Source organism: Aquarana catesbeiana, linkage group LG07, assembly GCF_042186555.1.
Source record: "Aquarana catesbeiana isolate 2022-GZ linkage group LG07, ASM4218655v1, whole genome shotgun sequence".
NCBI classification, from domain to species: domain Eukaryota; kingdom Metazoa; phylum Chordata; class Amphibia; order Anura; family Ranidae; genus Aquarana; species Aquarana catesbeiana.
In genome coordinates this window covers 307,929,274-307,953,763 of record NC_133330.1, presented here as the reverse complement: position 1 = coordinate 307,953,763, position 24,490 = coordinate 307,929,274, and positions in this window count along the sequence as shown.

Here is a 24,490-nt window from a genome sequence, read left to right as displayed (position 1 = left end):
AACAGGCAGGTCCCTGCTATGGTTCCCCCCCTTCTACCCCTTCATCACGACAGGACACAGTATGATGTTGGAGTTGGAAAGATGGAACTTTGCTGCGTGGCAGAGGACACAGACATCTAACAATTCCAAGAGTGTCCAGTGCTAAAAAATCTGACGGAGGTTACAGCACTTGTGAAAATTGGAAACACACACCACAGGATAGCTGAGTGTAATAGCTCTTCTTTTGCAAGTATCTGTTAATAGACATGACGAAAAAATTTGTTTAGTTTTGTTTTAATTTGTTAATCAAGTAATCTAGTTTAGTTAAATTCAGTTGATTCGTTCAATTCGTTTTCGGAATTCTTTTTTGAAATTCGTATTCGGAATTCGTATTCTGAATTTTCAAATTTTCTTCGAATTTACTGATTTTTTCGATTCGAAACTATCAAATCGATAAATTTTCGAATCGGTCAAAACGAAAATGTTATATTGTTTTCAAATCGAATGCAGCAAAGTGAACAAACAAAAGAAAAATCTTCATCAAAGGATTACAATGACTTTAATTCTCCTTTGGCTTAACAAAAACAGCATTATTTTCGAAATGGTACTCTAACAACACACACAGGCTTTGATTTCAGCAATATGTGTAGTGAGAATTCGACTGGAATTCAATGTAAAATTTGATTCAAATTTCAGTCCGAATTTCTGAAATTCTGAATAATTTTGTTATGTTATTCAGAGCATTCGATAAAATTTGTTTATATTGTAATTCAGGTACTCGGATACAGTATATCTGAATCTCCGAATAACAAAAAATTTGTCCGAATATTAATTTGGAACGACACGAACCGCACGTCTATCTGCATGTGAAATGTATTGTTCCAGCAGGTCTCCAGCATGGGACTACAATCTCTTCCCATACACTTGCCTTTATTTCCCCCCCAAAAAAGTTTAGAATATAAGAATACTGACAAGTAAAATGTAGCCCTCTTTTTTTTTTTGGGGGGGGGGTATGACAAATTGCCCTCCCCAAACAGGATAATTTGCTAAACCTGTATGAAGGTAGGTTGAAAAGTGTTAGCTGTGGTGAGTTAGCAACTGGCACAGGCTGGGGGAAAGTGTTAACTGTTGTACATCAGTTCCTGGGCTTTTTGATCCTAGTCAGCCAACATGTGCTAAAAAAAAGAGCAAAAGCTGAGGTCTAGCATCCTTTGGTAGCTAATTTGGTTTGTTCTGTTCCTGATTGCGGCTGGAGGTACTGAGACTGCTATGACTTGCAGTCAGCTGAAAACGCTAAGACTTTCAGAGACATCTAAGCTATGAAGATTACCAAGATGGAATACCACCTCATGCAGATATGCCTGGGCAGCCACAATACAGTAGTTAGTTTAAGGAGAATGTTGTTCATATTGAACTGTTATGCTGCAACTTGTTCAGTAAATTTGCATTACCCATTGTAAGCCTGGTCTGAAGTTATTCATAGGGGTGCATGTTGGTAATGGCTTATCTAAAGAACCTGGGTCTGTAAAGCACTGTGGAGCAGTAATAAGCATGGATTCATGAAGAATTGTTCTTGCCAGACCAATCTATCAACCTTCTTTGAAGAAGTGAGCTGCCATCTAGATAAAAGAAGGGCTGTGGATGTGGTGTATCTGGATTTTGCAAAGGCATTCGATACAGTTCCCCATAAATGTTTACTGTACAAACTAAGGTCTGTCGGCATGGACCATAGGCTGAGTACATGGATAGAAAACTGGCTACAAGGGCGAGTCCAGAGGGTGGTGATAAATGGGGAGTACTCGGAATGGTCTGGTGTGGAAAGTGGGGTCTCCCAGGGTTCTGTCCTAGGACCAATCCTATTTAATCTATTCATAAATGATCTGGAGGATGGGATAAACAGCTCAATCTCAGTATTTGCAGATGATATAAAGCTAAGCAGGGCAATAACTTCTACGCAGGATGTGAAAACCTTGCAAGAAGATCTAAACAAATTAATGGGGTGGGTAACTACATGGAAAAAGGTTTAATGTTGAAAAATGTAAAGTAATGCATTTGGTTGGCAAAAATCTGAATGCAATTTACTCGCTAGGGGGAGAACCTCTGGGGGAATCTACGATGGAAAAGGACCTTGGGGTCTTTGGCATGCATTAAAAAGGGGATTCATCAGGAACGTGATGACGTAGTGCGCATTACGGAGGGAGGGAGGTGAGAGTGCCGGCAGGGGAAGCGGGCTCTCCTAGGATCCCTGATGAGCGCGCTCTCGGACGCCGCTGCATAGAGAACTTACACTTACCTACGAGGGGGAAAGGAAGATCCCCGCACGCCGCAAGGGTAGCCCCAGTGGGGGCCGAAGAGAGAGCTCCATATGCTGCTGCAGAGCGGATTAAGGAAACGAAAGTGGGAGTAAGGAGTGTGGTTGCAAGTGGATCTGACGGCGTGCACGGGAGGTCTGGATGGCGTCCTCCTCCCCCTTTACCCCCCCCCGCACCTCTCTTTGAAATGCTGAGGTATTAAGAGCGAACCCCCCTGATGCCCAGGAGATGGTAATGTAGAAATAGACCGGTTTTTCTTTTGTTTTTGTTTCTCCCTGTGATATCCCGGTATATGGGTTAATTAAATAACCAGGAGGCAAAAAGAGGATCGTAATTAAAGGTACTGGACCACCTGATGTATTAAGCAAAACTGAATGAAAATTGCCTGCTAGCACTTGTAAGGGGGAAACAAGGGAAGTTCATCCACTGTGTAAGGTGTGAGGAGGTATACAGAGGAAGTGAACACAAAGAAGCTATACTCTGGGTCTTGACTAATTAAATAAGGGACTAAAAAACAACTTTCAAACTAAAGGACATGTACAAAAAGATGTAAAGAGGACTGCGATATTATATAAGCTGTGAAGAGCAAATAGAAGAGCCCAAGGTGGGGAGAGTTGGATTGGGATACCCCAGAGGTGCGGGCGTGTGGAGGGATCAGGACTCCTGACACAGAATTGTTACCCCCCCCCCCCCCCCGGTTATCAGTGCTGAAAGAACAAGGCCTTGCTTGGTCTTGCACCCCAGTAAGAAGCTTGTTCCTCAGGGGGAGGGAGAAAGCTACTGGGGAAACCAACAGGAGGGCCAAGAAAGAAGGGAGCAATGAGCAAAGCTGCATCCAAAACAGGAAAAGGGGGAGCACATAAAACCCCTAAGGATAAGGCTGCAGGAAGCACGATAAAACAGTTTATGTCCCAAGGTGCGAGCCCAAGAGGTGGGGAGCAAGGGGCTCAGGGAGGATCTAAGATGGAGGGAAAAGGGGGAACCCCAAATAAAGCTGGGGAAAAAACGGCCCAGTCCAGGGAGAATTCTATAATGGAAAGTGAAGCGGAAATAAGCCGGGTGGAGGAAAGAAGTGGCCAGATGCTTTCAAAAGAAGATCTGAGTGAGATGTTTAAAAAGCTCGAGAACTCAATCAAATTAGAAATAGGCCTGGTGAGAGCAGACCTAGGAAGCCTTTTAGAAAGAGTGGAAATAACGGAAAGGAAAACAGAGGAATCAGAAAGGGAAATAATGAACCTCAAAGAACAAATAAAAAGCGCCAGACAAAATCAAAGCAAAATTCTATATAAGATCGAGGATCAGGAAAATAGAGACAGAAGACAGAATATAAGACTCCGCTTGGTTTCCTTAATACTAGGCCCAATATTAGGGGAAGAGGTAATGGAATTCCCCAAAACAGAAAGGATCCATCGAGTGGGAAGATTATACAATTCAGAGCACCAGAGGCCGAGGGATGTAATAATAAGGTTCAGTTATTATGAAGATAAGGCGACAATTATAGCTAAAATGAGAAGTAAACCCCCGTTAAAATTTGAAGGGTCAGAGATCCAAGTGTATACAGACCTCGCCCCTGAAACTTTGGCAAGGAGACGGCTCCTGAAACCTCTATTAGACCAGATGAGAGATTTAAATATAAAATATAGTTGGGGGTTCCCGGCGTGTATAATAGGCTTCAAAAATGGAAGATCAGCAAGATTGAGGTTCCCTGAAGAACTGAAGGAGTTCTGTGAAAGACTGGAAATGAAAGAGCCAGAATTACCGGGTTGGATAGAAGAATGATTTGGAGCATAGGGAAGATGAGGAGGAGAGAGGGGGAGGGGGGGGTTCTGGGGGGGGGGAGGATGGTGGGGGGGAGACGAGAGAGAGCAGCGGGGAAGGGGGGGAGGAGAGAAGGTGGATACTGGACTACCCCTTTTGTGCTTAAAACATCATGCATGAGGGGGGTAGGGGGAACACTCAGACTTTCACCTCAACACGAGATTCGTCAGTTCCATGGTATCCTTGGCGCCTGGCGAATGGGGAGCCAAGGAATGGCTGGGGGGAGGAATGGAGGGGGGGGGGAGGGAGGGGAGGAGGGGGGGAGGGAGAAGGGGAACTCTGTGCACAAGGAAGAGAAAAGGAAAGAAAAAAGGATAAGGAAAAAAGGGGGGAAGGAAAATCTAGTGTTAGTTCAGTAATGCAGTTCCAACAAAAAATATTGAGGAGATGAGGAAGTTGAATTTTTTCACATATAACGTAAAGGGCCTTAACAATCCTACGAAGAGATACAAGATCTTGGGGGAATTGGAGAGATACAAAGCTGAGGTTGTGTTCCTCCAAGAAACCCACTTAACGTGTTATTCAAAGATTAAGTTATGGTCAAAAGTTTTTCCAAACTGGTTTTATGGGGATTCAATAACAACAAGAGGAAGAGGAGTGGCAATAGGAATAGCAAATGGGGTGAATTTTAAGGTAAATGAGAGATTAGTGGATCCAGGAGGGAGGTATATTTTTCTGAAGGGCTCTCTGGAGGGATGGAAGTGTACCCTGGCCAATGTATATGCGCCAAATATAGAGGCTAGTGGATTCCTGGTTAAAACACTGGAAAGATTAATGGAGTTTAAAGAAGGGGGTCTGATTGTGATGGGAGATTTCAATTTATGTATGGTACCAGAGGTAGATAGTACGTCTCGTGCACTGGGGACAATGAACGAGAGGTTGAGAAAGTTGAAACGAAAGTTACATTCCTGTCAATTGGTGGACATATGGAGGATTATGAATCCAAATAAGAAAGATTTCTTGTTCTACTCCCCAGTGCATGGGACGTACTCTAGGATTGATTATATATGGACTGAACATTCGCTCTTAGACAGAGTGGTGGAATCTAAGATAGAGGCCACTACTTTGTCGGACCATGCCCCTGTTAGGATGGTTATGTATGTCTCAGAAATCCAGAGAATCCCAGTAGGCTGGAGATTAGAGGAAGATCTTTTACAAGACGCAATAAATGTAAAGATAATAGAACAGGAACTTAATCACTATTTTCAAATAAATGATACAGGAGAAATATTGGGGTCCTCCCTTTGGGAGGCCCATAAGGCTTATATTAGGGGGATATTAATGAAAATGGGAGCCAGAAGGAAAAGGGAAACAAAAGAACAAATTAATAAACTAACTGTAGAGACATATAATCTGGAACAGGAGCATAAGAAAGGATTAGGTCAAGATAAGAGAATATACCAAAAATTAGTTCTAAAAAGAGAGGAGCTGAAAGACCGTATGGATATAGAAACAAAAAAGGCATTTTATAAGGTAGCAAGGGAAAGCTATCAAGGAAGAAATAAGAGCAGTAGATTTCTGGCTAAAATCTTGAGAAAGAAAAAAGCCAGAAATTATATAGAAAAAATCCAAAATAGCAAAGGAGCCATGGTCCATACAACGAGAGAAATAGGGGAATCTTTCAGGGAATATTATAAGGACCTATATTCAGTAGGCAAAAATACAAAGCATGACGGGGTACAGGAAAAGAAGATAGTAGAATTTCTAACTAAAGCTAACCTCCCTAAATTAACAGAGAATGATAAAGACAACTTAGAAAGCCTAATAACGGTAGATGAGGTAAATAGAGCATTAGCTGAATCAGCCGTAGGTAAAAGCCCAGGTCCGGACGGATTTACTAATGTTTATTACAAAAAATTTAAAGATATTTTAGTTCCTAGACTTTGTGAATACATGAACGGTTTAGGCATAGATTTTGAGTTAAGCAGAGAGGCCCTTAAAGCAGAGATCACGGTTATCCCAAAAGAGGGAAAAAATGTCACGATCTGTTCGAGCTATAGGCCTATATCACTCATCAATACAGATGTAAAATTGTATGCTAGAGTATTAGCGAATCGGTTGAAAGAGAGAATGAGTGAATGGATTCATCCAGACCAAGCGGGGTTCACCCCTAAGAGAGAAGGGAGGGACAATGGGGTGCGAACGCTCCTTCTGCTGCAACATATCAGGGACAAGGGACCCCCAGGTCTACTCTTGTCTATAGATGCCGAAAAAGCATTTGACAGAGTAGACTGGGGGTTCATGTTCCAAACCCTCAAATACATTGGAGTGGGCCCGAAAATGATAAATAGGATAAGTGCTTTGTATAATCATCCTACGGCCTCAATAAAAATCAATGGCTCCCTTTCAGAGGCATTTGATATGGAAAATGGGACGAGACAGGGGTGTCCCCTGTCCCCTTTGCTCTTCGTCCTTTCCCTGGAGCCTCTACTGTCGGTGATCAGAGGGGATCCGGATATTGGGGGTTTCAGGGTAGGGGACGAGGAGCACAAGGTCGAGGCATTTGCCGACGATATTCTACTCTTTATAACTAAGCCGAGAATTACAATGCCAAACATACTTAAAGTACTGAGAAAGTATGGGGAAGTGTCAAACTTCAAGATAAACTTGGCAAAATCAGAAATTTTAAATATTAATTTGGATAAGGAGGAGGAAAGTAAGTTAAAAAAGGAATTTAATTTTATATGGAAAAAAGAAATAAAATATTTGGGCATAAAGCTAGCAAACTCATTGGGGAAGATATACAAAGCAAACTTCATTCCACTGCTAGAGGAAATAAAAGCTGAAAGTAAAAGGATAATGAATAAACCATTTTCGTGGCTAGGACGCATAAATGCCATAAAGATGGTATTATTACCTAAGATTATATATAAGCTACAGATGCTCCCACTAGATATCCCCCAGTATTATTTTAGAAAACTTAAATCAATTATCATGAAAACAGTTTGGAAGAATAGAAGGGCTAGAGTGGCGTTTGATATCTTAAAACAGGAAAAAAAGAAAGGGGGTCTGGCGATGCCAGATATTCAGGGCTATTATAAAGCGATATTGGTGTCTAGAGCGATTGAATGGAACAGAGAAAATAAACAGAAAAGATGGGTGAATGTAGAAAATAGTTTGAGTAAAGCACATTTAGGACACAGGATTTGGAACCCCCCACATTATAGAGTATTAGATGGCAACACACATGCACTGACAAAAGTGGTTTTAAGAACTTGGGACATAGTATATAAACAAGTAAACAAGGAATATAATTCCCCTTTAATTTCACTGTGGGAAAATGATTATTTCGCACCGGGGAAAAAGGAAATTTGTGGTGGTTGGATAAAAAATGAAAGAGTGTTGTTGAGAGATATAATAAAAGAAGGGAAGAGTGTTGCATTTCATGAATTAGAGCACAACAAAGAAACATGGGTGTTAGACCGTTGGAGATACCTTCAGCTAAGCCATTTTGTCAACCGACTTCCACAGCCAATAAGGTCAGGGGAGGAGTTATCAGAACTGGAAAAGCTATGCATGGTGAATAGCACCAAAGGCATAATATCTAATATTTATAAAATAGGATTGACGATGGGTAGTGGGGAGGTACTGTACCACCATTTATCACAAAATGGGAAAAAGAATTAGGATTGCAGATAGATAGTAATAGGTTAAGGAAAGTAATGGAACTGATCCATGGTTCGTCGATGGACACCAATGTCGCTGAAATAAATTATAAAATTTTATCGGGCTGGTATGTCACCCCAGATAAAGCTTGTAAATATCAAAAGGACAAAACATCGGAATGCTGGAGAGGGTGTAAAGGCATAGGCAATATGGCCCATATATGGTGGGAGTGCCCTGAAATTAAAAATTACTGGGTAAAAATCTTGGGGTATATTAAAGAAATAACAAAGATAGAAGTAAAGGCAGACCCCTGGTTAGTTTTGCATCATGGAATAGGAGGGGAGGTCAAAAAGTATAAAAATTCTCTAGTACCACACCTGCTGAACGCGGCTAAAAAGATCATTCCAAAAAAGTGGCTAAAGGCAGAATGCCCATCAATCTGGGAGTGGGTTGATGCAGTGGAAGGTATTCGATTTATGGAGGAAGGAGGGTATGGAGAAGAGGCTGCAACAGTAGGGGAAAACATCTGGCAAAGTTGGAAGGATTTTAAAAATTCATAGAGTATTACTGAGGGTTTGAAAATCAGATTTGCTTAAAGAGGGTGATATTAGATAGGTGTGCACGGAGGTAGGGGGGGTGGAGGGAGGGGGTGGAGGGGGGGGGAGGAGGATGAGGGAGGGGGGATATTGGGAGAATAAGAGAAAAGATCTGTTTGATGAATTTTGTATTGGTTAAAGAAAATAAATGTTTTGTATACTTGCATAGAAAGCTACAAATGATGTGAAAAAAAGAGACATAAATGACACTGATAAAGTGGAGGAAGTCTCTAATGGAATCACTGAGGTGGCAAAAAAAAAGAAAAAAAAAGAAAAAAAGGGGATTCATTCCAGAGATAAAACGATAATTCTCCCACTCTACAAGACTCTGGTCCGGCCACACCTGGATTATGCCGTCCAGTTCTGGGCACCAGTCCTCAGGAAGGATGTGCTGGAACTGGAGAGAGTCTAGAGAAAGGCAACAAAGCTAATTAAGGCACTGGAGGATCTCAGCTACAGTATGGGGAAAGACTACAAGCATTGAACTTATTCTCTCTGAAGAGGAGACGCTTGAGAGGGGATATGATATCAATGTACAAATACCGTACTGGTGAACCTAGCATAGGGAAAAAACTTTTAATTAAAAGGGAAATTAAAAAGACACGCGGCCATTCACTAAAATTAGAAGTGAAGCGGTTTAACCTTAAACTGCGTAGAGGGTTCTTTACTGTAATGCCCCCTACACACGGCCGGATTTTCCGACAGAAAATGTATGATAGGACCTTGTTGTCGGAAATTCCGACCGTGTGTGGGCTCCATCACACATTTTCCATCGGATTTTCCGACACACAAAGTTTGAGAGCAGGATATAACATTTCAAACTGCCACGCATGCTCAGAATAAATAAACAGATGAAAGCTATTGGCCACTGCCCCGTTTATAGTCCCGACGTATGTGTTTTACGTCACCGCGTTTAGAACGATCGGATTTTCTGACAACTTTGTGTGACCGTGTGTATGCAAGACAAGTTTGAGCCAACATCCGTCGGAAAAAATCCATGGATTTTGTTGTCAGAATGTCCGATCAATGTCCGACCGTGTGTACGGGGCATAAGAGTGGTAAGAATGTGGAATTCTCTTCCACAAGCAGTGGTATCATTGATAATTTCAAAAAACTATTAGTTACCTTAATGACCACAACATACAGGGGTATACAATGTACTATTAACATATAAGCACACATGCAGGTTGGACTGGATGGACTTGTGTCTTTTTTCAACCCCAACCAACTATGTAAGTCTGTAACTATGAGTAAGAAGTAACACTGTTGCCCAAGGGGTTAACTCACCAAGGCAAGGAGAAGGAGTGTAGTTGCTAAGAGTAACCAAGTACAAGTTCAAGACACATAGCAACCAGTCATTAGGCGTAGTACTGTACTTGGTAAGGTGACAGGATCTCCGGTAGTGTGGGAGTCGATGTTCTAGCTCTCTCCATAGTGGTTGGTATCCAATAGCAAGCGGATCTGAACTCCCGTTACGGAGATCTATGGCCTGATCACGAGATATAGGAAGTGGAAGAGTTAATAAGCGTACGCATGAGGTCCACGCTATGTGCACGGTGAGACCCCATTGTGAGGTAACAGAGGTACGCTGGACTGGTGGAGTGGGCACATACTCAGCACATCCCTGCTAATGCAACATACAATTTATGGAGTGTAGTGACATGGGACAACACTTTTCAGAGTCACCCTGAAAAGTCACTCTTTAATTACTGCGCACAGTGGACTCTATGTCGGGGGAACTTCCTAATGTTAGATTTTTCACATGACCGCAGTCTCTGCCTGGTCCAAAACCTTTGTAGAACAGTGGGTTTGATAATAAAGTTGTCAGCACCTCCACCCAGGATGGGGCCTGTGAACAGAGGGGATCCCTGTCCTAGGAAATTAATCAGTAATCTAAACAAAGTAATTGGGTGCAAGGGAACCACTGCAACCAGCATATAAATGTAACCATTAGTGTATAGATGGACACCAGTATAGAAATAACACAAGCTTTATAAAGAGGGGCAAATCTTCCCCGCTGTATATATAGCGTATAGTTACTGTATATCTGAAAATCGATGAATCCTGATGTACCGATGATCTCATTTCTTGAGGTCTGAAAATGCCAGGACAGTACAAATATCCCCCAAATGACCCCTTTTTGGAAAGTAAACAGATATTTAGTAAGAGGCATGGTCAGTTTAATTTTTTTGTCACTATTTTTTTGGAAAATGAAGAAATTCAAAAAGGAATATTTTTTTTAATGACACACTATTTGTTTTTTTTTGTTCAACCTGCAGAAAAAAACTGTCAGCTCCAGTCGGAGCCGCTGTACTAACCATGCAAGGTTAGTTGAGCAATCTCCCCCACTGAGCTGTTGTGTTCTGACAGGAGGACGTGCATGCTGGAAAACCAGCATCCAACCGACTCCCGATCAGCGCTCTCAGCCAATGGCGAAGAAACACTCAATGGCAAAACACTCCGATCAGCGTTCTTCGCCATTGGCTGAGAACGCTGATCGGGAGTCAGTCGGATGCTGGTCTTCCAACATGCACGTCCGACGGTATGTCCGGCTTCTGTCGGACAGACCGACATACACGCAGGCAGAATGTCGGCTGGTCTTTTTTTAACCAGCAAATGTTTTCCAACATTTTGCCAGTGCGTACGGGGCTTAGGAGACTAAGGTCAACAGGACAAATTAAGAGGGGCAAATCTATCCCGCTGGGACACGGACAGCAAAAGAACACTGATTGGGGTTCTAAAGCTACATTTTAAAATAAACCTTTAAGAGATAAAGATGGACATTTCCTCTGGAAACACTGGATGCCTAGTTGTCATGCCGACACTGTTGCTTCAATATTTTGTGTCCCTGTACATGGCCAGAAACATGCATACAACCAATGGAGGTCAGTGTGTTGCATACCAGCCAGACAACAAGCATTTTTAAGAGGAAGATTTGCAGTGGCAGCTCTGTATGCCTTCCATTGCCATAACTTCCTGTTGTCCCCTAAGCACCAATTAAATTTTTAGTATTCACACGCACCGGGTCCTTTTCTAGCAGGTCATATGTGCCATGCATCATTCATTCCTATGGGTGAGCTGTTTTTAGCTGAATGGGTAGAGCCCACTATAAATGCGGCTCACTCCCAGGAATGAATATGGCCATGGCAAAGTACAAAGGTAACCCAGTGGGCATGTTTTCTGAGCATAGGCTGTGTGTCTGCACAGGTAATATTTCTGGAATGGGGGCAAAGGCAATTATTTTACACAACAGATTGTACCCAGGGGTGTGGGGGGGTTAAACGACAACTGTACTTTAACATTGCACTTCCAACAAAGGAACCTCTAGTTCTGTGCACATTGAGCGCACCGACAGAACGGCACACTGAGTGCACCGAGAGAGTGTCATATTGAGTGCACCGAGAGAGCGGCACATTAAGTACACAGAGAGAACGGCACATTGAGTGCACCGAGAGAGCGGCACATTGAGTGCACCGAGAGAACGGCACATTGAGCGCACCGGGAGAGCGGCACATTAAGTACACCGAGAGAACGGCACATTGAGTGCACCGAGAGAACGGCACATTGAGTACACCGAGAGAACGGCACATTGAGTGCACCGAGAGAGCGTCACATTGAGCGCACCGAGAGAGCGGCACATTAAGTACACCAAGAGAACGGCACATTGAGTGCACCAAGAGAGCGGTACACTGAGTGCACCAAGAGAGCGGCACATTAAGTACACCGAGAGAATGGCACATTGTGTGCACCGAGAGAGCGGCACATTGAGTGCACCAAGAGAGGGGCACATTGAGTGCACCAAGAGAGCAGCACATTGAGTGCACTGAGAGAGCATTGAGTACACCGAAAGAACGGCACATTGAGCGCACTGAGAGAGCGGCACATTGAGTGCACTGAGAGAGCGGCACATTGAGTGCACCAAGAGAGCAGCACATTGAGTGCACTGAGAGAGCATTGAGTACACCGAGAGAACGGCACATTGAGCGCACCGAGAGATCGGCACATTGAGTGCACTGAGAGAGCATTGAGTACACCGAGAGAATGGCACATTGAGTGCACCAAGAGAGCAGCACATTGAGTGCACTGAGAGAGCATTGAGTACACCGAGAGAACCGCACATTGAGTGCACCGAGAGATCGGCACATTGAGTGCTCTGAGAGAGCGGCACATTGAGTGCACCGAGAGAGCATTGAGTACACCGAGAGAACGGCACATTGAGTACACCGAGAGAACGGCACATTGAATACACCGAGAGAACGGCACATTGAGTACACCGAGAGAACGGCACATTGAGTACACCGAGAGAACGGCACATTGAGTACACCGAGAGAACGGCACATTGAATACACCGAGAGAACGGCACATTGAGTACACCGAGAGAACGGCACATTGAGTACACCGAGAGATCGGCACATTGAGTACACCGAGAGAACGGCACATTGAGTACACCGAGAGAATGGCACATTGAGCGCACCGAGAGATCGGCACATTGAGTGCACTGAGAGATCGGCACATTGAGTGTACCGAGAGAGCGTCACATTGAGCGCACCGAGAGATCGGCACATTGAGTGCACTGAGAGAGTGGCACAGTGCCATCTGCAGGTCTGGAGAGCTTTTTCTGTAAATAAACATCCAGCCTGCATGTGAATACGATAATTGGCTGTCATGCCAAAAAATAATGTATTTATTTAAAAAAAGATGGAGTTAGCATTTAAATGGATAACATATTCTATACTGCTTTGCACGTTTGAAAGTGAATTATTAACATGCAGTGCCTGATTTATTTATGCACTCTTACAAAGAGCCAGAGTTATTTTCCCACAGCTATCAATCAAATTCAAGGTTTATGCTATATGCTATAACACGTATCACAGTGTGCATTATTTTCAGTCACGTGATTATTTTCCCATTGCTGAACATGGAAATTATTGTGGGGATACTTGCTCGGGCCGCTCTTGGATAGTCCTGACATTTTTTGCAGAATCCAGAACCAAGGCAATTTGCTGCTAGGTGCCTCGACAGTCAGTTCCTGTATTAGCATATGATATTCACTGTTTCAACACTCATCTAAAGCTTTAGAGATCATTTCCATCAAGCATCCATTTACAGATATAGGTGGGCTTGACTTGGCAACGTGACTCATGTTGCCCTTCTTCAGGCACCCCAGCCCATAGGCAGGGCTTTTATTAGGGGTAGCTGCATGGAAGGAGGTTTAAGAAGGTTTGTGTGATACACACAATGGTGGCTGCATCCGGGAGGAAAGTGTGTGGCACTGTGGTGGCTGTGTGTATTGGGGTGTCTGAACTGTGGTGTGAATGGAATGGCACTGGTATGAAGGAAGGAAGAGAAAGGAGACATATGGCTAAAACCTTTTATTATACTCCCACTGGACACTTTATATTATATATATTGCTAATCAGCCAATCACATGGCAGCAACTCAATGCATTTAGGCATCTAGACATGGTGGAGATGACTCGCTGAAGTTCAAACTGAGCATCAAAATGGGGAAGAAAGAGGATTTAAGTGACTTTGAACGTTGCATGGTTGTTGGTATCAGACGTGCAGGCCTGAGTATTTCAAAAACTGGGATTTTCACGCACATTCTTTCTCTAGAGTTTACAGAGAATGGTCCAAAAAAGAGAAATATCCAGTGAGCGGCAGTTGTGGACGAAAATGCCTTGTTGATGTCAGAGGTCACAGGAGAATGGGCAGACTGGTTTGAGATGATAGAACTGCAACATTAACGCAAATAACCACTCATTACAACCAAGGCATGCAGAATACTATCTCTAAATGCACAACACATTGAACCTTGAAGCAGATGGGCTACAGCAGCAGAAGACCACACCCCGGTGCCACTCTTGTTAGCTAAGAACAGGAAACAGAGGCTATAATTCACGCAGGCTCACCAAGATTGGGCAATAGAAGACTGGAAAAATGTTGCCTGGTCTGATGAGTTTCGATTTCAGTTGCGATATTCAGATATAAGGGCGTAAGCAATATGAAAGCATGGATCCATCCTGCCTTGTATCAACGATTCAGGCTGGTGTTGGTGGTGTAATGGTGTGAGGTATATTTTCTTTGCACACTTTGGGCCCCTTAGTACCAACTGAGCATCATTTAAACGCCGCAGCTTACCTGAGTATTGTTACTGACCATGTCCATCTTTTTATGACTACAGCGTCCACATCTAATGATGGCTCCTTCCAGCAGGATAATGCACCATGTCACAAAGCTCAAATCATCTCAAACTGGTTTTCTGAACATGACAATGAGGTCCCTGTACTCCAATGGCCTCCACAGTCACTAGATCTCAATCCAATAGAGCACCTTTGGGGTGTGGTGGAATGGGAGATTGGCATTATGGATGTGCAGCGGACAAACCTGCAGCAACTGAGTGATGCTATCATGTCAATATGGACCAAAATCTCTAAGGTATGTTTCCAATAACCATGTTGAATCTATGCCACAAAGAATTAAGGCAGTTCTGAAGACAAAAGGGGGTACAACACGGTACTATCAAGGTGTACCTAATAAAGTGGCATGTGAGTGTATATAGGGTGTAAATAAGGTTCAGGAGGGTGATGTTTTCAATATGAAGCTAAGATCTAGAATGCATGACCTCAAACTAGCAGGAGGAAATTTCAAAACTAATGTTAGAAAGTACCATTTTTTCAAAAGAGTAATTGATGTTTTAAAAAGACTTCCAGTTGAGTAGACTTCCAGTAGTGGGTCAGTCAACAGTAAGTGGATTGAAACATGCTTGGGACAATGGGAGAATGTTCTGGAAGAGGGACAGGGCCTAGAACTGGAGTGGCAGGCAGCTCATGTGAGGAGCCCTGACCAATCCCCAACTGGAATTGGCAGGGGACAGGCCTCCCATATAAGCTGAGGTAACAGGCCACTGGGAGGAGGTGCAAGCTGGGAGATGTGAAGAATGGAGTACTAGACAGAAGCAGGAGGGCACCCCCATCTGGGGGGGGGGGTGCACGAATCGCAGGAGGAGGCCTGGGAGAGCTGTGAGGGAGCTTCACCCTTACACAGTCATGGGTGAAGTCCTCATCATTACACGGTCATTGATGAGGAGTTCCTGGAGCAGAGGGGCAGGAGAAGCTGTCGAAGCGTATGGTCCGGTTAAGTTTTTCACCATGGAATCGGGGCAGAGAAAGGTCGTTGTGTGTACCACAGTGGAGGGCTAGATGTGGAGACATGCCAGGGAATCTGTGAGGGAACTTCGTTGTTACACGGTCATGGAAGAAGTCCTCATCATTACACGTCATTGATGAGGAGTCCTGGAGCAGAAGAGAGACTGTGGGGAATAGTGCCAAATCCATGCAGCCCGAGGGCGCAGGATTTGCAAGCTGGGCTAGCTGGGAACAGTAGTCCACTGTTCAGCACATGCTAGTAAACTACTAGACCTCCGGGGAAAGGTACTACAGGCCTCTGGCCTAGTAGCAGCAACCAATTAGAGTCAGCATTAGAGACTATTCAGAGTGGGATCTTTTGCCTATAGAAGAGGATGTGACAAGAAACATAATGTGCAACAGAATAAGTTTGTGCAGGAGGGAAGGATTCCTGGGAGCAATAGTCTGCAGGAGTTACGCAGAGGAGGAGCAATAATCTGCATGGTGATGCAGGGAAGAGACTGTAGATGTTATATATGTGCATCATTTCTTCAAGGCTCGATCGAAGTTCTAAATTACAATTATGATGGCAAAGTAATTTGATCTTTGGGCATCCCATATACCCTTTCCCCAACCAAGTTATATCCACCAATAAACGAAAACAAAACAAATCAAATGACTGTTCATGAAGTGATATATGAAGGTCAGGCAGCAGGGTGATTTTGTGGATGTTAGTAACTAGTGGCAACACACAGCTACATATATATATATATAAAACATGGGGTAGACTCAGGGGCGGATCCAGGGGGGGCAACGGGGCAATTGCCCCCTCTGAGAAATTAGTGTGATGAACAGGCCAGTCAGGGCCCAGGGACGAGTGTGCGGGCGGGCCAGTCAGCGGGAGTTGGCAGGTGAGTGAACTCCTAGCGCGGGGGGTGCCGTGGCCCCGGGCGTGACATTTAGGGGGGCGCCAGTATGTGTCACTGGCTGCCTCCTCCTAATTTTATCTTCCTGTGTCCCCGGGCTCCGGCCGCCATGTTCAGTGTCCGGCGCTCTGTGATTGGGCGTATGGGGGTTACGTGAGGTGTAGAGCTGGCCTGTCCGTGATTGCTCCTGAAGTCCCACCTCCGCACATGACCCCCATACACCCAGTCACAGAGCGCTGCGCCGGACACTGAACATGGCAGCTACAGCGCGGGGGAGAGAAGCAATGTGAGCCGCCGCTGTCTTCTCCTCCTCCGGACTGATGCAGGCCAGCCAGACACGAAGGTGAGTGAGACTCCCTCGTGACAGTCATGTTACTGGCCCCAGGGAGGAGGGGAGAGAGAGAGAAAGTCAATTAGTGTAGCATTGTGATCAGTTAGTGTAGTATGGCGGTCAGTTAGTGTAGTATGGTGGTCAGTTACTGTAGTATAATGGTCAGTTAGTGTAGTATGGTGGTCAGTTAGTGTAGTATGGTGGTCAGTTAGTGTAGTATGGCGGTCAGTTAGTGTAGTATGGTGGTCAGTTACTGTAGTATAATGGTCAGTTAGTGTAGTATGGTGGTCAGTTAGTGTAGTATGGTGGTCAGTTACTGTAGTATAATGGTCAGTTAGTGTAGCATGGTGGTCAGTTAGTGTAGTATGGTGGTCAGTTAGTGTAGTATGGTGGTCAGTTAGTGTAGCATGGTGGTCAGTTAGTGTAGCATGGTGGTCAGTTAGTGTAGTATGGGGGTCAGTTAGTGTATTTTCTGCCAGTGCCCCTCCCGAGACTAGGCTCTGGATCCGGCCCTGGGCAGACTCGATGGACCACTTGGTCACTCTTCTATGATGTTATGTATGACACTGACATGAAGTCTCAGCCACATTCTGCCCATGCTCCCTACACTTCCCCTAAACTCTTCAAAGGATACCTCCAATTATTTGGGAATAACAATTGTTATATATTAGGCTAAACCATCAGGACAGCCTTGAATAAGATTGATGGGGAAGTATCTACACATTTCAGTGAAATAAATGGATATACAAAGAGAAAGAAAAACAAAATGATGTCATGGAAAAGACTCATAGGCAGCTCTTCCTCAAGACCTCAATGATCTAAAAGGATTGTGAAGGGAACAAGTTCATAGGTCAGTACTTCTAACACTTCAATCATGAGTCAATTTGTGATGGCTGTCATGTGAGCACACCTGTATAGGAGCAGATAGACCTGCTGTGACAGGATAGCTGAAGAAATGCAGGGAACCCAATGGCCCTTGCATAGTATGGGCTACATAAATGTCAGGAAGTAAAACAAACTGACCCGACCCCCAACAGTAATCCTCTGCCCTGGATTCGGGTTCACTGGCAGATGTGTTTTACTGTCAGTTTAGACAGAATACACACTGGTGGTGATCTGAGTTGTCTTAGTTAAGATAACAACTAGACAGTAAAACATGCAGGATGGGCTGAGACTGTTAAGTGAGGCACAAAATCACTTTGACACACAGCCAGAGGCCAACAAGAAAGGAAAGGTTCTCTTTGACAAATTTCTCACCATTTACTCTCTCTTAATAGATAGATAGATAGATAGATAGATAGATAGATAGATAGATAGATAGATAGATAGATAGATAGATAGATAGATAGATAGATAGATAGATAGATAGATAGATAGATAGATAGATAGATAGATAGATAATATATTAAATGTATTAAATTAAATATAAGCTTTTTTTAAAAAATATATATATATTTTGTAATGTGACACAAGAAAAACGTCTAAAAAAAATATATATATATATATACAAAATGCATGAAAACAAAATATATAGACACAATATGTACAGTATCTCACAAAAGTGAGTACACCCCTCACATTTTTGTAAATATTTTATTCTATTTTTTCATGTGACAACACTGAAGAAATGACACTTTGCTACAATGTAAAGTAGTGAGTGTACAGCTTGTATAACAGTGTAAATTTGATGTCCCCTCAAAATAACTCAACACACAGCCATTGATGTCTAAACCGCTGGCAACAAAAGTGAGAACACCCCTAAGTGAAAATGTCCAAATTTGGCCCAAAGTGTCATTATTTTGTGTGGCCACCAAAAAATAACTAAGTGGGGGGGTCTATTTTAGGTTGCCCTCCTATTTATTTCATTTGTGAGCTAAGTTGCAACCTTTGAACTCAGTTTAGGTGAACTAAGTTACTTATCTCTAATTGACATTACATTCTCCCATACATTTAAAGGGTCTGTTAATGTTTTCAAACAAGATTCACACAACATTTACCCAAGAATAACACAATTGTAATTGTATTCAAATTGAAAAAATATGCTAATCCTGGGCAAACGTTGTGTGATGTTTAAAAACATTTATAAATAGACCCCTTAAAGGGATTGTAAAAGGAAAACTTAAAAAAAAAAAAAAATATTTTGTAACTGAATTGCCCCGAACCTCCTCTTCTCGGGTCCCCCCATCGGCACTCCTGGCTCCTCCTCTCTGTCCAGTGCCACTATGGGAAGTGGCTTCCCATGGGGGCACAGAACAGAGAGCAGGAGCCAGGTGTGTGTGTGCTCGCTCCCAAGCCCCGCTGCTGCGTCCATTTACACAGGCAGCGGGACTCGTGCCTGCTCCGTCGTCACTGGCTTTGATTGACAGCACTGGGAGCCAATTGTGGCAGCCAATTGCTGCTTCTGGCCAATGGCTCCCAGTGCCCCAGCAAAGCCAGTGAGACCCAGAAGTGAGGGGAGAAAAAAAGCTGCAGATGTGCACAGTGCTGGATCAAATGAGGGCAAAGGTAGGTGGGGGGGGCACAATTCAATGGCATAAATAACGGTTGTTTCTCTTTGTTTTTTACAGCTTGAACAGTTGCCAGCGGCTATCATTCTGCAACAGCATTATTTAATGCAGGATTCTATTTAAAAACCTTGGTTGCTCATTTCCTGATATGTGTCGTTTAAAAGTATAAGGTAACTAATGACTCCCCCTTACTACTATAATAGCTCACTCTCCTACTCGTGGTAGAGTTTTTGGAATATAAAGGGGGACTTGGGAGAGTCATTGGCGTGGCAGATTAGCTTTTGGTATTATATTTTTTGTTTTTTTCTCTTCCTTCTTTTTTATCTTCTATACAGCTACATGTCTGTGATGTACCAAAACTTTTATTGGAAGGACCCGTTTATCTGATCATATCCCACTGGGTCAATATCTTTTCAAAGGGTTTGGGTTTTATAAAACCTTTATACCTGCCATCTAATGATAAACTATATATTTTGCATACTCTTGCTGCAATATCCCCACTCTCTGTTCTTGATTATGATGTCACTCATCTGGTCTAGGCAGGTTGAATTTCCCTTATTTTTCCATCTAGGTAGTCTTCTTCTCTCTCTCACTTGTTCTCTTTTTACTACAGTCCCTACTATTCCCTCAATGAACTTAGCTGCAACATGTTCATGATGCCTGTTTTAACTATGGTTCTGTTTCAAAAAATTACATTGTACTTTTCTGTTTATCAGAATATAAATCCTCTTATATAACCCTTTCATGACTAAGCCTATTTTTGAAATTTGGTGTTTACAAGTTAAAATCTGTATTTTTTGCTAGAAAATTACTTAGAACCCCGAAACATTATATATACTTTTTTTAGCAGAGAATCTAGAGAATAAAATGGAGATTGTTGCAATATTTTATTTCACGGTATTTGTGCAGCAGTGTTTTAAACGCAAATTTTTGGGAAAAGGGGCACTTTCATGAATTAAAAAAAAAACAAACAGTAAAGTTACCCCAATTTTTTTCTATAATGTGAAAGATGATGTTACGCTGAGTAAATAGATACCAAACATGTCACGCTTTATAATTGCACACACTCGTGGAATGGCGTCAAACTACGGTACCTAAGAATTTCCATAGGCGACGCTTTAAATTTTTTTTACGGTTACCAGGTTAGAGTTACAGAGGAGGTCTAGTGCTAGAATTATTGCTCTCACTCTGACGATCGCGGCGATACCTCACATGTGTGATTTGAACACCGTTTACATATGCGGGCGTGACTTCCGTATGCGTTTTCTTTGCTGCGCGAGCTCGAGGGGACGGGGGCGCTTTTAAAAAAATTTTCTTTCTTATTTATTTTATTAATTTTTAGATTTATAAATTGTGTTAAAAAAAATTTTTTTTTGATGACTTATATTGCTGTCACAAGGAATGTAAACATCCCTTGTAACAGTAATAGGTGATGACAGGTACTCTTTATTGAGGGATCGGGGGTCTAAAAGACCCCCGATCACTCCTTTGCACTTCATGGTATTCAGATCGCCAAAAACGGTGATTCTGAATACTGTGTATCTTTTTAAAATCGGCGCCATTGGCAGCCGAGTAAACGTGAAGTGACGTCATGACGTTGCTTCTGCGTTTACATTCCACGTTTACATTTAGAGGGCTGGAACGAAGCCGCCCACAGCTTCGTTCCAGCCCGCCCCTACCCGCTGGAGACAGCCGATTGGCCACCGGGCCCCCCGATCGAACGGGAGGCCCCTCCCGCTGCTCCGGTATAACAGCTGAGCGGCTTTTAGCCGCATCGGTTGTTATACCCGGAAAGCCGATCGCCCGCTGTAAAAAACGGTACGGTGCAGCTGCGGGCATCATCCCGGTATAACCCTCGAAAGCCGAGTACGCACATCTGCGTACGCTCAGCGGGAAGGGGATAATTACCCCTGATGAAAGGATTTTGAGCCTGAAATGCATTGGGTACCGTTAAGACTGTTGGACACCGGATGTTGGACACCGGAGAGTAATACTGGACATTGGAATGAAACTACTTTGTATATGTATTTTCTTTACAAGTTATTGTTATCTGTTATTTGTTATACAGTGGGGACGGAAAGTTCATTTTTTTTCCTCATTAATGTACACACAGCACCCCATATTGACAGAAAAACACAGAATTGTTGACATTTTTGCTGATTTATTAAAAAAGAAAAACTGAAATATCACATGGTCCTAAGTATTCAGACCCTTTGCTCAGTATTTAGTAGAAGCCCCCTTTTGATCTAATATAGCCATGAGTCTTTTTGGGAAAGATGCAACAAGTTTTTCACACCTGGATTTGGGGATCCTCTCCCATTCCTCCTTGCAGATCCTCTCCAGTTCTGTCAGGTTGGATGGTAAACGTTGGTGGACAGCCATTTTTAGGTCTCTCCAGAGATGCTCAGTTGGGTTTAAGTCGGGGCTCTGGCTGGGCCATTCAAGAACAGTCACGGAGTTGTTGTGAAGCCACTCCTTCGTTATTTTAGCTGTGTGCTTAGGGTCATTGTCTTGTTGGAAGGTCAACCTTCAGCCCAGTCTGAGGTCCTGAGCACTCTGGAGAAGGTTTTCGTCCAGGATATCTCTGTACTTGGCCGCATTCATCTTTCCTTCGATTGCAACCAGTCGTCCTGTCCCCGCAGCTGGAAAACACCCCCACAGCATGATGCTGCCACCACCATGCTTCACTGTTGGGACTGTATTGGACAGGTGATGAGCAGTGACTGGTTCTCTCCACACATACCCCTTAGCATTAAAGAGGAGTTTCGCGAAAAAATTTTTTTAGATGTCAGCAGCTGCAAATACTGCAGCTGCTGACTTTTAACATAAGGACAATCACCTGTCCTGGGGTCCAGCGATGTCAGCACCGGAGACCGAACCGTCCCTCGATCCTTGGGTGCTGCCGCCGCCATTCTCAGTGAGGGAATCAGGAAGTGAAGCGTTGCGGCTTCACTGCCCGGTTCCCTACTGCACATGCGCAAGTCGCGCTGCGCATCTACACTGGTCCCCATTGTGTTGTGGGAACTGTGTATTTCCCACAACACAACGGAGGTGGGCGGGCATTTTGCGGCTAGCTGCGGATAGCTATTCCCGGAAGTGGGTGCAGATACATGTATTATACAGGTATCTGCACCCCCTCCCCCCTGAAAGGTTCCAATTGTGACACCGGAGGGGGGGAGGAATCCAATGAGCGGAAGTTCCACTTTAGGGTGGAACTCCGCTTTAAGGCCAAAAAGTTCTATCTTGGTCTCATCAGACCAGAGAATCTTATTTCTCACCATCTTGGAGTCCTTCAGGTGTTTTTTTTTAGCAAACTCCATGCTGGCTTTCATGTGTCTTGCACTGAGGAGAGGCTTCCGTCGGGCCACTCTGCCATAAAGCCCCAACTGGTGGAGGGCTGCAGTGATGGTTGACTTTCTACAACCTTCTCCAATCTCCCGACTGCATCTCTGGAGCTCAGCCACAGTGATCTTTGGGTTCTTCTTTACCTCTCACACCAAGGCTCTTCTCCCCCGATAGCTCAGTTTGGCCGAACAGCCAGCTCTAGGAAGGGTTCTGGTCGTCCCAAACGTCTTCCATTTAAGGATTATGGAGGCCACTGTGCTCTTAGGAACTTTAAGTGCAGCAGAAATTTTTTTGTAACCTTGGCCAGATCTGTGCCTTGCCACAATTCTGTCTCTGAGCTCTTCAGGCAATTCCTTTGACCTCATGATTCTCATTTGCTCTGACATGCACTGTGAGCTGTAAGGTCTTATATAGACAGGTGTTTGGCTTTCCTAATCAAGTCCAATCAGTATAATCAAACACAGCTGGACTCAAATGAAGGTGTAGAACCATCTCAAGGATGATCAGAAGAAATGGACAGCACCTGAGTTAAATATATGAGTGTCACAGCAATGGGTCTGAATACTTAGGACCATGTGATATTTCAGTTTTTCTTTTTTAATAAATCTGCAAAAATGTCAACAATTCTGTGTTTTTCTGTCAATATGGGGTGCTGTGTGTACATTAATGAGGAAAAAAATGAACTTAAATGATTTTAGCAAATGGCTGCAATATAACAAAGAGTGAAAAATTTAAGGGGGTCTGAATACTTTCCGTCCCCACTGTATGTGTAATTATGTTTTCTGTCAACGTTTTGTTTTATCAATCATCACATGTGGGTGATTTTTTTAAGCATAGTTTTTCTTGTCTTTTATATGTAATAAATCAAAAATTTTTAACGAGATCCTTAGTGTCTTTGCCAATTTAAAGTCCCAAATTTTCGGGGGGGGGTACAAACTCCTTTTTTTTTACAATTCAATGGCAAAACTTTTTTTACCTTTAAGACCCTGGTCTGGCTGCACCTGGAGTATGCTGTCCAGTTCTGGGCACCAGTCCTCAGGAAGGATGTACTGGAAATGGAGCGAGTACAAAGAAGGGCAACAAAGCTAATAAAGGATCTGGAGGGTATTAGTTATAAAGAAAGGTGTCGAGCACTGAAATTATTCTCTCTGTAGAAGAGACGCTTGAGAAGGGATATGATTTAAATTTACAAATACCATACCGGTATGTCCCCACAATAGGGATAAAACTTTTTCACGGAAGAGAGTTTAACAAGACTCATGGTCACTCATTAAAATTAGAAGAAAAGATGTTTAACCTTAAACTACGTCGAGGGTTCTTTACTGTAAGAGCAGCAAGGTTGTGGAATTCTGTTCCACAGGCGGTGGTCTCAACGGGGGGCATCTATAGTTTCAAGAAACCATTAGATAAGCACCTGAACGACCACAACATACAGGGATATACAATGTAATACTGACATATAATCACACACATAGGTTGGACTTGATAGACTTGTGTCTTTTTTCGACCTCACCTACTATGTAACCTTAATGCAAGGAATGTATTAAGTTAAAAAATGTTTAGGCTTTAGAACCATATTAAGGTAGACCATACATGTTACAATCTAATTGTACAATGTCTCCTTCCTGATCGGCTTGGTTTGGTATTGTGCCTAGAGGCTGGGTCCTCTGGTAGTGGACACCCCTCAGGGTGTTGTGACATCCCGGTTGAGAAACACTGTAGAGCAAGCTAACAATTAGAGAAAACTATCATTTAGAATTGCCACTGAAACTTTTTTTGTAGGAATATTTTCGCTCAGTACTTTGGAATCCATCCAGTTATCCATTCTGTTTTCCAGGAAACTTCAGTATCTACTTCCCTGGTTGAATAAAATGTCTTCAGACGCAGAGTTCTATAAAAAGGAATAAATGATTTGCATGCAAACTTGAAAATCTATTATAAAGA